This window comes from Canis lupus, chromosome 7 (assembly GCF_003254725.2).
Source record: "Canis lupus dingo isolate Sandy chromosome 7, ASM325472v2, whole genome shotgun sequence".
NCBI lineage: Eukaryota > Metazoa > Chordata > Mammalia > Carnivora > Canidae > Canis > Canis lupus.
In genome coordinates, this window is record NC_064249.1 from 50647170 (window position 1) to 50662054 (window position 14885).

Consider the following 14885-nt stretch of genomic DNA (forward strand, 5'->3'; position numbering starts at 1 on the left):
TCATATTATATCATAGTAATCACAGCTGGTCATCCAAATCTCACCTTCTCCAAACTCATACAAATTAGTAATCACACATTTCAATTCCCTTTCTTTATCTTAATGATTTTGATCATTCTTCAACATTATTGATATCTCTTCAAACTGAGCCACTGCTTATTTTTTCTTGATCATTTTTTTGTTCTCCATTGTACCAAGTTCTCTATCACAATTTTTAAAAACTTGATTCAACAGTTTTAAGAAGCCATTTCTGTTTTTATTCCCACCCTTCTACTCAGTGTCTTTCAATGGTTATATGCTCAGTTTGAGCAGTTTTTATTAATTAACACTTACCCTTCTATAACATAAAAATTCTCTGTGTGAATGGTTTGGCATGCTAAATATGGTACTTCCTTATTTAATGGAAGGTACTTGAACTACACTACACACTACCTTCATCCTTTGTCTAGAACTTCAGGAAGATGCTTATCCCAGTTGTTGTTGCTATTAGCATTAGTGATAGCAATTAACAACCACTACTATCCTTAACATAGTATTCTGCTTGTATTGACCATGGTGTAGTCTGGTTTCTGGTAATTTTATAGACCCAGCTACAGACCACACTTTATCTTAGCGTTAAACACCACCAAGTCTACAGGTCATTTCCTCTTTCATGATGATATACATGGTATGCTGCATCATCTACTTAACTATAATTGTAAATCAATAAATCAACATAATAGACATGAATGTTTAAACTTCTTGCTAGAATCACATGTGGGAAATTGAGTGAATATGGTGTTTCTTCATCTATTCACACTTTTATTCTCATTCCAGATGAATAAAAATTGACCAGAGAAAGGAAAAAAGGATGACCTGGCATAGAACAAATGAAACACAAATGAGATCTGGGGAGTCACACCCAACAGGTATGGGAAAGTTGCGAGAGACATTTAAATGATCTTTCCACATGCATTTTCCCCCTTATGATCTAATTTCAATCTCCATATCTGATATCATATAGATATCCTGAATTCCTGTGTATCTCTGGGTTCCACTATGGATATTTGCTTTAGTCAGAACATACAACCCTAGACCTCCTTGTATTACTTTACTGTAGTATAAGTGCCAGGACTAATGCATAACTCATAACAAGTTCTACTTCGATAATATAAAGAACTCTTCTCACAAATTAATCCCCTAAAATATTCATAACAGGTAGTTTTTTCAGGCAGTTATTTCCTGGGAAGGCAGTATATAAAAAGGGAAGTAACAGTACCAATGGATGTCCTCTGATCTCTTAAATGTCCTCTTTAAGGAGGATGTTATTGGCTATGAGAACGGTAACTCTCTTAGATAAATCTTGATCACTACTGGATTGCCATCTTCATCTTTAATGTCTTGTTCAAGTGGAGTGTAAGAGTCCAGTCAAATCTCAAAACATCTCATGAACAGACCAGTTGTTTAAATCAGTTTTTGCTAGGGTCCCAAGTTCAAAAAATAGTCCTTTTTATTTTCTTTTTCCTCTTATTTTTAAATTATTACTTATCTAATGTTATAAGAAGTTGGTGGCAGCTCATAACTGAGCCTTCTTCCCTAAAAAATTTAAATCAAATGGTATGCCTTCCACAGAATAACTTTTCAGGAGAAGGGGGATGGTTTACTGGTTCATATGTTTTATCTTGCAAGTACTGTTATATATATTAACAATAACCAAAAAGACAAACATATAGACTGATAAGTATCCATATGTTTGTACTCTTTTTTAAAAATCCAGACTATATATGCATTGCAAAAGTTTTTCTTAATTTTCTATGATCTTAATTTTCTGTTTGGAAATATTAGATGATCATATTTTTTAAAATACCTTTATAGGAATTCTGCTTGTAAAATGACAGAATAGGTGATTAATAATAATAATAACAATAATAATGACATTCCCTTGAAAATTAGAAAATTGTACCAAAAAGAAAACTAAAAAAGATTGAGTGGCCTCAGAAAGCTTATTTATAAATAGAAAGAGATAGACTGCAAAATCTGTGAAAAGGAAACCCAAAGAGATGAGACTACTTTTAGCCAGAAATAGCCTGGCCTGACAAAAATTTAATCTCAGATTAAAATCACCTTCATCTCTGATAAAAGTGAATTTGCTTAGAATTGCTAGTTTCCATACAGTTATGTGAATTAAATGTAAATATTTTCTAGTGGAAAATAACATTTACCTTCACCTCAAAGTATCTCCATACAAGGGCTAGTATTCAATCAAAAATAATCAGGAAAATGAAAAATAAGATAACATTATTTAGAAACTTACTTTTGTAAGTAAACTAGCAGGATATCCACAATAAATTAATGGTCATGAACTGTAAAATAAGTAGGCTTAAAATATTCAAGAAAAAAAAGTATTGCAAACAAGCTACACATTTGATCTAAAAGGAAAATTCTATATCTGAAAAACATAATTTTATCAGAGAACTAAACTATATACACATTCATGCATGCATACATACATACATACATAGATGCATGCAAATGGAAATCCTAGGAATGTAAAAAAATATAGAAACTTAAAAGTTTAATTAAGCCTAATGGCAGGTTAGATATAGGAGAAAAATAATATAGGAATGATATATTATATATATATATATAATATCAATATATTATATCAATATATATATCAATATATCAATCAATATCAATATATCAATATATATATCAATATATATATTATATATATAATCAATATATAATATATATTATATATTGATATATAATATAGGATTGATCATTAGAAAATACTGAAATTTAAGAAGATGAATAGAAAATTTAAAAGGTCATAAGAAGAATATGCAGCTTGGTGAAATATGTAGCATTATACATAATGGTAGCCCCAGAAAACAGAGAATGGGCTAGGAGCAATATTTGGAGAAAATCTGGCTGAGAGTTTTCCAAAACTATTTCAGGGCATCAAATTGATGATTCAAGAAATGTTACAAATATCAAACAGAATAAATAAAGAAAGAGAAAAGAAAATACTAGCTACAGCATATTACAGTATCAGAAAACCAAAGACAAAGAGAAAAATTGTGAAAGCAGCCAGAAGGAAAATAAATCTATTACCCTCAAAAGAGCAATAATAAGACATATAGCTGACTTTAAAGAAGAAATGATGACAAGAGGTGAAAGAAAATAACTGACAGGCTAGGATTTTTTATGAAGCAAAAATATCTACCTGAAATGAGAAAATGTATTGCCAACAGGCCTGTGCTAAGAATATGCTAAAGGAACTTCTTCAGGCAGAAAGAAATGATGGAAGACAGAACCTTATAATGTAAAAAAGACAGAAGATATCTGAAAAGGTAAACCTGCTAGTTGCTCCAATTAGTATCGATAGTTTAAAGCATGGATTGGCAAAATTTTCTGTCGTGGGTTAGCTGGTAAATATTTTAGGCTTTGCAGGCCGCATATGGCCTCCATTGCATATTTTTCCTTCTTTTCATTAAACATTTAAAAAAATACATAAAAAATATTCTTTGTTCATATGCCATAGATAAGCAAACTGGAGCCTAGATCTGGCTCATAGGCTGTAGTTTACTGAACCCTGGTTAAAGCAACAATAATAATATAGTATAGGACGCAAAATTTAAGCGGGATTAAAATATATGAAAAAATCTACAAAATGCAGAAGGAAAAGTGGAGTTAAAGTAGTTTAATGTTCTTATATTTTCTGGTAAGTAGTAAAAGTTCCAGTTTAAGGTAGATTTGTATAAGTCAATTATGTATGCTGTGATCTATAAGACACCAAGATAATAAAAGTACTTACAATTAATAAATTAATACAGGCTAAAATAGTATAATTGTTTAACCCAAAGGAAAAAGAATCATCTATGATACAAATAGAAAATAAATAGTAACCTGTAGTCAAATCACATACTATGAGAAATCATTAAATCATGATTTAATCACAAATCATAATCATTAAATATAAATGGACTTAAACTCCAATTAAATCACAAATATTGCCAGAAAATATTTAAATATATATTTTTATATAATATATATTATAATATGTATATATATTTACACACTGTGTAGAAGAGAGATATCTCAAATATTAAGATATATTCATGATTCATTAATTTGAATTCATGTCCAACAACTCATGCCTAACAAAGCTTATTGAAGAATGTATCTTTTCTGAAAGGTATATCACAGTCTAATTATACTGAGTACCATTCAACACACATTAGCAGTAGGCTTGAGGCCCATTTTGAACAGTAAAATCACCCCACAAAGCACAAAAATGCAAAAAAGCATTGCACCAAATAGATGCAGAAAGGACACTTGTTCATAGTATGAGAGGTGAGACAAGAAGGCAGAGTATCATCTTGTTTCATCTTATCAAGAATGTATGTGTTGATGTTTCAAATTTTTCTCCACTCTGTGTTTATTCAAGAGTGACCATGAATGTGCCACAAGTATTCATTTCAGTATTACAGATAAATTTCAGTGAGTAAGTGAATTCCTAAATATGGAACCTGTGAATAATGAGAATTAACCATACACACACATACTCTCATATTTTCAGATTAACTATTTCAGTCAATAAATAAAATTAGAAAGTTGTTGGACACTATATAGTAGTATTACAAAAATCAATTTATTTATTTATTTTTATTATTATTTTTTAAAGATTTTATTTATTCATGAGACAGAGAGAGAGAGAGAGAGGCAGAGACACAGGCAGAGGGAGAAGCAGGCTCCATGCAGGGAGCCTGACGTGGGACTCCATCCCGGGTCTCCAGGATCAGGCCCTGGGCTGAAGGCGGCGCTAAACCGCTCAGCCACCCGGGCTGCCCCTCAATTGTTTTTTTAAATAATACTGAATAGCAATTAAAAAATATTTTAAAACCAGGCTATTTTCAATAGTCTTAACAAAAAGCTAAATACTTATGAAGAAACTTATTGAAAGATGTGCAAGGCCTAAAACATATAATACTGTTACAAAATGAATTAGAAATGGCCATGTTTTTAAGAAGTGAAATCTCTATAAATTGATGTAAATATTCAATGCAGTTAGGCTATCACAATACAAACTTGTAGCAGTTTATTTCTGTGGAAAATTATAAACTTTTTAAAAAGTATGTATAGAAATTCAAAGGGCCAAGAAGACTTAAGATTTCTAATGTTGAAATATAGAATTGTGATGAAGAATCTATACTGTAAGATAATCAACCCGTCTGTGATCATTATTTAGTAAAGTCATATCAGTATAAAATCAGAGACGTAGGCCATTGGAATGGGATAGAGAGTTCAGATTCAAATTCACTCCTGATTTATGAAAAGGTAGTAACTACTACAGGACGGACAAGAAAAGACCAACTTTTTCAATGAACGAGTAAAATGACTAAGTACATTAAAATTTAGAACTTCTCTTTATTAAGACACAATAAAGTAGAAATGCAAGCCACAGAGTGAGAAAAATACCTATAATGCATATATTTGACAAAGAACTGGTATTCATAATACATAAATTTATAATAAATAAGGGAAAAGACTGACAACCTATTCAAAATACCAGTGAAAGATTTAAATAGGAAATTCACAAAAAAGTATATCTTAATGGCCAAGAACAATAACAGAAGGTATTTACAATTACTGGACATGAAGGAAGAGTGAATTGAGCTGCAATGATATGCCATCACACATTGGCCACTATGACTACAGTTGAAAAGACTGACAACAATGCACTGTTGGTGAGGATGTGGGGCTGCTAGAACTGTAATATACTCCTAGAGAGTGCAGACTTGCACAAGCATTTTTGGGAATCAACCTATAATTATCTACCAACCTAAATAAAAGGTTATCAAGTGAAGCCACAATTCTATGTTAGGTATTGACCCACCAGAAATGCATTCACATTCCAAAATGCATTCCCATTCTACACCAAAGGAAAGATACCAGGATGTTCACAGAAATGGTTTTTATGGGAACCCAAACCTGGAAGCTACTCAAATGTCCATCACTAATAGCAGTGATTAAAAGAAAAAGTGTGTTTTATTCACAAGTGGTATAATATACTACAGTGAAAATGACTGTATTGGAGCTCCAAGCAACAACATGGGTGAATATTGCAAACACTCCAATGAATGAGAGAAGCCAGATATGAAAGAGTACATATTGTAACATGCCGTTCATATAAAGTTCAAAAGCAGGCAGAAATATTCTATCATGCTAGGAGTCAGGTGATGATAGACACAGTTTGAGGGTATTTCCAGTGCCAGAGACAGGGGTACATGCTATGGATGCAGAAATCAGTACAACAACTCGCCTTACTTTGAAGAGCTTAGAGCCTAAACACCAGGGAAGACAATTGCTCTAGATTTTTCAGTTGTAACGCTATACTAATAGTTGCAAATCTATTTGTAATAGGGAAACCAAGTATATTCTCAGATGACTACATATATTTTATCTTCAATATTATAAAGAATAAGGTCAAAAAGAAAAGGGATACTTGCCATTTGATCTTTAGTTATATCAAATCCTTCATATATGCTTGTAACTGAAGGCTGAAGCAGTATTTCCCCAACCCCTGCAACTTTGCTGGAGTTCATGAATGGTAGGAATGAAGAGGGTAGTTTGCCTTGTGTAGTAACTTCCGCTGTATTCAAAATCAAGCCGTCACTACGAGAAATGTATATATTCACACTGAATCAATTATTAAGACAGTTGAAAATGTGTATTTGGTTATTTTCCACTGACAGTCGAGTGATTTGGACAGGAACTCTAATACAAGCATATATAGAATGCAACGCCTTCCCTCTACATTTACATGAAATGAACCCCAGACAGATTTGATCACTTGACAGAGTAGTTATACAGCTAGTCAGACTGAGCTGAGACTCCGCTCTTTGCCATCTTTTTGTAGTCATGGGCTCTCTCTTCTTCATTCTGCTAAGAGCCAGAGAGAAAACAAAACAAAACAAAACAAAACAAAACTGTTAAACTAGGTGTGTAGTGGAATTAAATTACTTCTAAGGTCTTACATTCCTGTATTTCTAGGAATTCAGTAGACAATGAGCAATGGTAGTTTCTAATTCATCAGAAGGAAAGATAGCCTCAGGTCAGCAACCAAGCCATACGTTTAACCTTTGTCTATTAAATTCAAAGTGTTTCAATAGCAGTAGGAGGCAGTCCAAAAGTGACTAAGAAAATGTCCTCTTCTCAAGGGGCTTCATAGTGAAGTCACCAACGCTCCTCTTGCTAGGCACAGTAATTTTTGCCACATCCTGAGTTGCTAAGCTCTCTTCTTCTGGGCCCTTCAATACTTCACCCTCTTTAATTGTTATTATTTTTTCTCTCCAATTACATTGCATTCTCAAGTCCTCAAAGCTTGCTTTCTTCTGTTTAGAATGAAAAAGCTAGAGTCTGTTTCTTTTTCATGACTGGCTGCTAAGGTAATAAAAAAAAAAGAATGTCCAAGGGAATTGCATATTTGGTTGCACAAACGGAATAATTCTCTCAGACATTTTCAAAAGGAAAGCACTTAAAATGTACTGTTTAAAAATCATCCTCTAGCTCTTTCTTGTCTTTTAAATTTCCCTTGCATTTTTCTTCCCAAAACACTTAAAAGCTTCTCATTGTCTCCTCTTAGAAGATCTAGATAAATAGAAGTATATTAATGTGCCATCTCTGTTTCTATCTTCACCTTTCTTTTTTTTTTTTTTACTAAAGATTTTATTTATTTCTTCATGAGAGACAGAGAGAGAGAGAGAGGCAGAGACACAGGCAGAGGGAGAAGCAGGCTCCACGCAGGAAGCCCGATGTGAGACTTGATTCTGGGACTCCAGGATCATGTCCCGGGCTGAAGGCAGGTGCTAAACCACTGAGCCACCCAGGGATCCCCTATCTTCACCTTTCTTTTTTATTTATTCTATTTTTCTGTATGGATCTATAGTTATTATCTGTGTTTTCCTTCCCCCATCCCTGTGTATATCTCTGTGTATATGACTGGAACTGTCTGCATCCTAGGAGTGACCACCTTGAAGATAGGGAGCAGTAGTTATCAGTCACATAAATAGAATGAAGATTTATATCAATTACAAAAAAAAATAAAATAAAATAACGTTTATTTGCTAATTTTCCTCTGGATACAAGGGCCTTATAGGGTGAAGGGTAGTAAGAAGGAGGATGACAGAAATAAAGCTAAACTTGTGCCATTCCCTCTAGGCCCCCAGAGTCATCTTCCACTTGCCTAAAAGAAAGCATTTCCGGTGACTCAACGTGCCTGGTTGTGACTAATAGCAGGAAATGCCTCTGAAGGAGAGACTGGAGTCCTCTGATCTTGTTCCAGCCTCTCCTAACCTGCTGGTGAAAATCCAAATAAGCGGGGCACCTGGGTGGCTCAGTGGTTGAGCATCTGCCTTTAGCTCAGGTAATGATTCCGGAGTCCTGGGATCAAGTCTCCCATGGGGATCCCTGCAGGGGGCCTGCTTCTCCTTCTGCCTATGTCTCTGCCTCTCTCTCTCTCTCTCTCTCTCTGTGTGCGTGTGTCTCATGAATAACTAAATAAAATCTTAAAAAGAAAAGAAAGAAAATCCAAATAAGCATTTAGTTGGCAATGTTCTCATCTGTTGAATGCGTTGAATATCACTATCTTCTTTGCTCAGACTCATCATGAGGATTAAGGTGAAATAGACTGAGAACACATCAAAGCATATAAAAGATAGCCTGTAACATGTTTGTGGTATCAGTGTAGCTATTAACATTGTCCTTAATGTACAAGTCTCAGTAGTAGCAAGCATAATGCTCCCCGTAAAACAGTTGAACTGAGCATAAGGAAGATCAGGCATGAGAAGGAACGCCTCTTATATCGGTGCAGTTTTGAGGTCTCAAGGCAGTGGCAAGTGGAGGTCAGGGTTGTCAGTGAAGCACTGAGATGCCTGATAAAGTCCTTCGGGTGTTGGATGAATCATGTAGAGCTCAGTCCATGCTGGGCAAATGCTGACCTTACATCTGTCTTCTGGTTGGTCATCCCAGGAGGAGAATGGTGACAGAAAATCGCTTCTCACTCTCCTGAGCAGGGGAAAGTAGAGGTTTTCATACCTATTTTCCAGGCCAACTGTGAATCTGCCTATTGAGTTTATGTTTCATTAATGATGATTATTTTTTTCTATACTAAGCTATAATCAAATGGCTTAAAAATTTTTTTTGTCCTCCTATGTGGATAGTGGTTCCCTCAGCAGAGGAAGTCTCCCCAACTGCTTAACAAATGATTTTTCATGGTCTTCTGTTTATCTTTATTCTCTTAGATTTACTGATTATCAGGGGTAGGCCTTGGAGTTTTCAATTCTGCCTCAAATTCAGGCTCTCTAGACTTTTATCTGTGTTTCAGAAGCAATAATTAGGTAGCCAGCAATGAGGTTTTCTTCCTGAGATGCTTTATTCTCATAACAACCCTGGTACATGTTTTAGGAGGGAAGAAAACATAAGAATGAGGTCCTGTACCCAAGAGGTCCTGTAGTGATGACTGACCTAGTCCCAGTCCCAAGTGCCATATTTATAGTCGTTCTGGTGTAAGCACTCACTAGACAGCTATTCTGTTCCATAACTTTGTGTTATTTAACCAGAACACCTTTTTAAGGTATCCTGAAATCTAAACTGATAACCAATTGGCATAAAAATAGAGCAAATAGAATTGTATGAATTTCAGAACTATTCTTCTTTCTTGGGTGGTGCTAAATAAGCCCTGGCAAGTTTCTATTATTCAATTAAATGCATTTTCAATCATCAAAATATATTTGCCTTTTCAAGATCAGTGAGGGCATAAAAACACAGATTATAGTTTTCATCGATCTGACAAGCCCAGTTAGCCTGATTGGATTGGGGGAGAGAATGTACTCTTATTTCCTCAACGTTTTATTTAAAACATTTCCTTAGGGTAGATGCATAAGTTGTTTCCAGATATGACTGTATTCATTCATTTTTTGGTGTGTATTACATTGATTTTGATGGACTTCAATTTCAGGGTTATTTCACTGATTTTTGTACTCACTTTCTCATCGTGGAGTACATTTCTAAGATCTCTGATCCCCTCTGTATCTAATAAACTTGTGTGAAAAATAAACAGAAAAAAAAACAGCTTTATTTTACTATTTATATTCATAGACATTCATGTTTTTCCCTAATAAAAAGTTAGCTACTTTTTAATCCAGGATTAATCCATTTGTTCTATCATCCTCTATAGCGAGAGTTACCAAGGAGAGCTTAATTCTATTGCAATTATAGAATTTAAGGAGCCTGAAAATCCCAGAATGAATATATATATTATTCCACATGGAAATTTTATCCCATTAGACAAAGTATGTAGGCTTCCAATATGCCTTGGCTCAGAATTCACTTTTGATTCAGAATCCCACCTCATATATAGAAGGACTAGTCCTTTTTCTCTAACATCCAAAGCACTAAAGCAATGATGTCAAAAAGGAAGAAGAAATATTGGAGAACGAGGGGGAAAAATGTCTCGAGGAGATCATTTAATTTTTAACCGCAACAATAATTCTTTTCAAAATTACTTAGCTAAATGCCTTATTTAAATAAAATTTCTTCTTGAAAAAAGCTGTAGGATTTTTAAATGATGTACCATATATAACATCCTGAGGGGGAAATATTAGCATTTAGAGGGAATTACAATTAAAAAGAAAACAAAAACCTCTATTTGAGATATTAAAAAAATAATCTTAATACTTCAAAAATGATACCACTTAGTCTTGTGATATATTTTCTGACTCCCCTATTTAAAACCTGTAATAACTTAAGTTCTCCATATGACCCCCTAAGGGGCATGGTGGTCACTCCCAGTTAAAATGAAGTGACTCACTAAAATTTTCAATACATAATATAGGAGTTGCAGGCCAAACATCACTCCATTTCTTCAAGTACCTATCATACTATTTGGCACACAGTAGGTATTTAATATATATTGGTTGAATTTAATTGAAAAGTTTTTAAATTGTGAAGATGATCTCAAAATAGTCAAAGATTCACCAAGACAGGAAAATTAATGTCTATTTCTAGAATGACACATTTTCAGGTGAAATTTGTATTCATTTAAAAACAGTTTTGATTCCCAATGAAGAGAGAATTATTATCAGTTATTTCCCAGGCAGACTAAAATCCAAAATATTCAAAGCATCTGCTTAGGTAGGTGAAACAACGTTCCCTGTATTGAAAAACTCTGTAGTTATTTGCTTGTTTTTCAGATTGTTTTTAACCATATTTTTTTGAAACATGCCTTCTACTTCAAGAAAGCAACCATCAGTTTATCATTATGGAAATCTTCTCTAATACCCAACTCATCCATATGTGTGTGTGTGCGTGTGTGTGTATACACGTGTACACATGTATATGTATGTATAATGTGTTAAGTAGATAATTAAGATTATAAATTGGAAGTGGGCTCTTAGAAGGAAATGCTTTGTCTCTGAGGGAAACCTTTGAGCTTTCTTTGGGTCTCTGGAATTTGTGACATCTTTTTGGTTAAACATAAACATTCAAGCTTATCCTCCCCTTAGACTGACTACTTCTAGGAAATAATATAGTAAGTAACCTTGGGATAAATGTATTTATTACTATATGTGATAGAATCAACTATGAATTCAGTTCTTGGTTATCTACATATATAGTAGATATGTGTAAAATGAAACAATTACTTGGTAGTATTAAAAGCTGAAAATAATATCTTTTCTAACAATATTGTAATTTTATGTTTTGTTAGGAATTTTCATCCAATATTGACTGAAAAGATCAATAGACTATCTCAGCATGTTATGCTGTGCATTTATTTACTGTTGCCACTGATGCAACAAAATTAAATTACAAGACTTCATCAGCCTATACTATCCTGTACTTAATTTACTTACAGTGTCATTTCCAACAATATCTGGTTGGTCCTATGAACACTGTGAAGACAACACCCTAACAAGCAAGAGAGGTGGGAGTCAGTAGGAAAGAAGGGGGAATAAGAGCTGATGCAGTATGAAGCAGAAACACAGAGCCTCCACTTAATGTTTATTACAACCACTTTTTTCATCCGGTTCCTTTTCTTATATTTCCTATTCAGTGTTACTGGTTTCAAGGTTCCTGAAATTCGTAGTGAAAATACTACTGTTGTCACTATCAATATTAGATAATAATACAAATAATGCAGGATGACTTTGGAAGGGCTTCTTAAAACACAAAAGATATTACTTGCCTGGAAATTATGACTGGAGCCCAAAGTTTTCCCTTTGTGTGTAGTAATTTATTGGTACAGAAGGGTTCAGAATATATTGGTGCAGATGCATTCATTAATTGATTTATGTATCAGATCATTAATTCAACAAATATTCATTTAATATCTTCTATTCACCTTAGAGTGTGTTTGGTTTGGGGGATAAACATGATATTGTGGCTAGAAAAATGATACCAACAGCTATGTTACAATAGCAGTAATAATGAACTTAATAGAGGAAAATGCATCTTCATCTGCCTAAGAGAGTAAGCCTCATAAAATATGTGATATGTGTTAGGTTTTGATAAAAGGCTAGGAATATTTCAGGAGGAAAAGCAGGGAAAGTATATTCTAGGGAGAGGAAAATGCAGTTCGTTACAAAGATCACATAGGTATGCGAGGGAAAGACCCTCGGACTTCCATGTGCTTAGGTATTGTTGGAGCCTGGCACATAGAAGATGCTCAGTAAAACATCACAGTGTTGTTTTTATGGGCTTATGCAGGGGAGGACCTAAGCCAGATTAGTGACAGCCCTTTCACCATTGTGACTATCTCCCATTTTAAAAGGAGGACTAGAATTAGTCCTTTCTGTTTTCTTTTAAGATCATAAGAGGGTCAAGGTGACTTGAAAAATAATTTAACTATCGTTTAGTTTCTATAAAGGAATCCATAGAATTAGGTTCGTATTCACTCCCCCTCCTTGCCTTCTTCTTCCTGTCCTTCCCTTTCCACCTGCTTTCCTTGTCCTGCCCTCCCTCCATCTCCCCCTCCCTCTCTTCTTTTCCTTATTTTTTATTGTGTGGATACAACCTAAATCTGGGGCTCTTGCTTTCGACTTTGCATATGTACAAAGAGCTAAGATGCATTTATAAAATAGCATGCCAGCTTTCTATGGGGGTGGTCAGAGCAAGGCAGAGCATTGCACTTTCTTTGAGGTAGAAATTAACAGACACACTGTCTCAAAACGCTTCCAAAATATTTCCCCCCTTGGCTTTTATCTGATGCCTTAAATCTAGTGTCCAAGTTCCCAAACATCACTTTCTGGCTGCACTCCTCTTACTCTAGCTCTCTCTCTACCAGTCTTGCCGCTGGGCCTGTAATCCCTGTCACCTGCAAACCTGCCCATTTGCCTTCCACCCTCCAAGGGCCCGTGAGTCTGTGCCTCCCAGCTGTAGCCACAACTTCTGCCTCTGGGCAGCCCACATCTCAGGGTCCATTATTTGGGCCGTTCTCTTGCCCATCACCTCCATGTCCTTCCCCTCTCACTTTTCCATCCCAGTCAATGCTGTAAAGCTTCGGTGCCACTTAATGTAATCCTTCCCCACTCCCTGTCAGTATTGGAGAGCTCCTGGAGAAAAAAGGTATACCTGTGATGACTGATGCCACTATAATAAATTCAATATCTGTAGCCTAAGCTAGAACCCTCTACATTTCAGATATTTAAAATCTCTTCAAGTGATTTATCTCCTTTCTCTTCCTCTTCTTTTCTTTTTAATTACAGATTTTATGTAGATATCTATGTTTACAATTGAAATTGTGGGAGTTAAAAATTAACAAACTTGCCTGGAGCTTTTTTTTTATATAACCAGTAAAAATGTTTTGGCCTGGTCTTCCACATTGTTCTGCTGTAGCTTTATCCAAAAGTGTCTTTAGGAGCCAGCCGCTATTCTGATTCACACAAATTCGCTTGCCCATAGTTTTACTTGGAAGACCCAAGTCTTGAAGGATTGCATCACGGAATACTTTATCTTCTCTTTTTTCTTTTTTATGTCTTTTACATATGAGGTAGAATTCTTCATGGTGAGCAATACTGACAATGTGCTTCCCACTTAACTCTTCTCCAATTCATGTTCTAGCTGGATTTGGATCATCTGGAAAGATTTCAGGTGAGGAATGGAAACAGGATTGTAACATCTCTCTGACCACTACCAACTTTAATTTTCTTGGCTGCTGGGATAGTTAACTCTCTCAGTTGAACCTTGGAATTTACTTTAAGCCCAAGAGAGCCTGAGAGATTCCAGACTCAACTCATCTGGCTTTTTGCCAAGGCTTCAAAATCACTGGACTTGAATTAAACATGAATGTTTCTGGCTGAGCACTCTGGGAAGAGGCTGAAGTCTTAGGAGAACTCAATCTCACTGATAGAGGGAAGAGTCACTCCAGAAATGTTAATGAGTCGCCACCTTCAAGCAACACTGACTTCAGTGGCAACCTGATTGCTCCATTCTTTCACCTCCTGCTCCACACCCTACCCCCCCCCACCAAAAACATCATCACCTGATCATCACCTGCAATCTCCTCAATTTGCAAAGCTTTTTCTTGAATTTATACTTTGGTACTTGCCATGTCCTCTTCCTAAACTGCTCTCTTCTTCTACTTTCATTTCCCGTTGTCTGGAGCCTTTTATCTTGATTAATCTTATTTTTGTGTATATTTACAAGCTCTTCTTTCCCTGAATTCACATTTCCATTTCATGTCCACCATGTGATTTTATCTAAATTATCTAAACAAAAAACTTTTCTTGATCACTCTCTCACATTTCTTTGCAAATAGTAAGTAAATAAGTAAGTAAATAAATAGTATTTTAATGTATCTTAAAAAGTAATTTCATAGGTTCTAAATGACCATAGGTTCT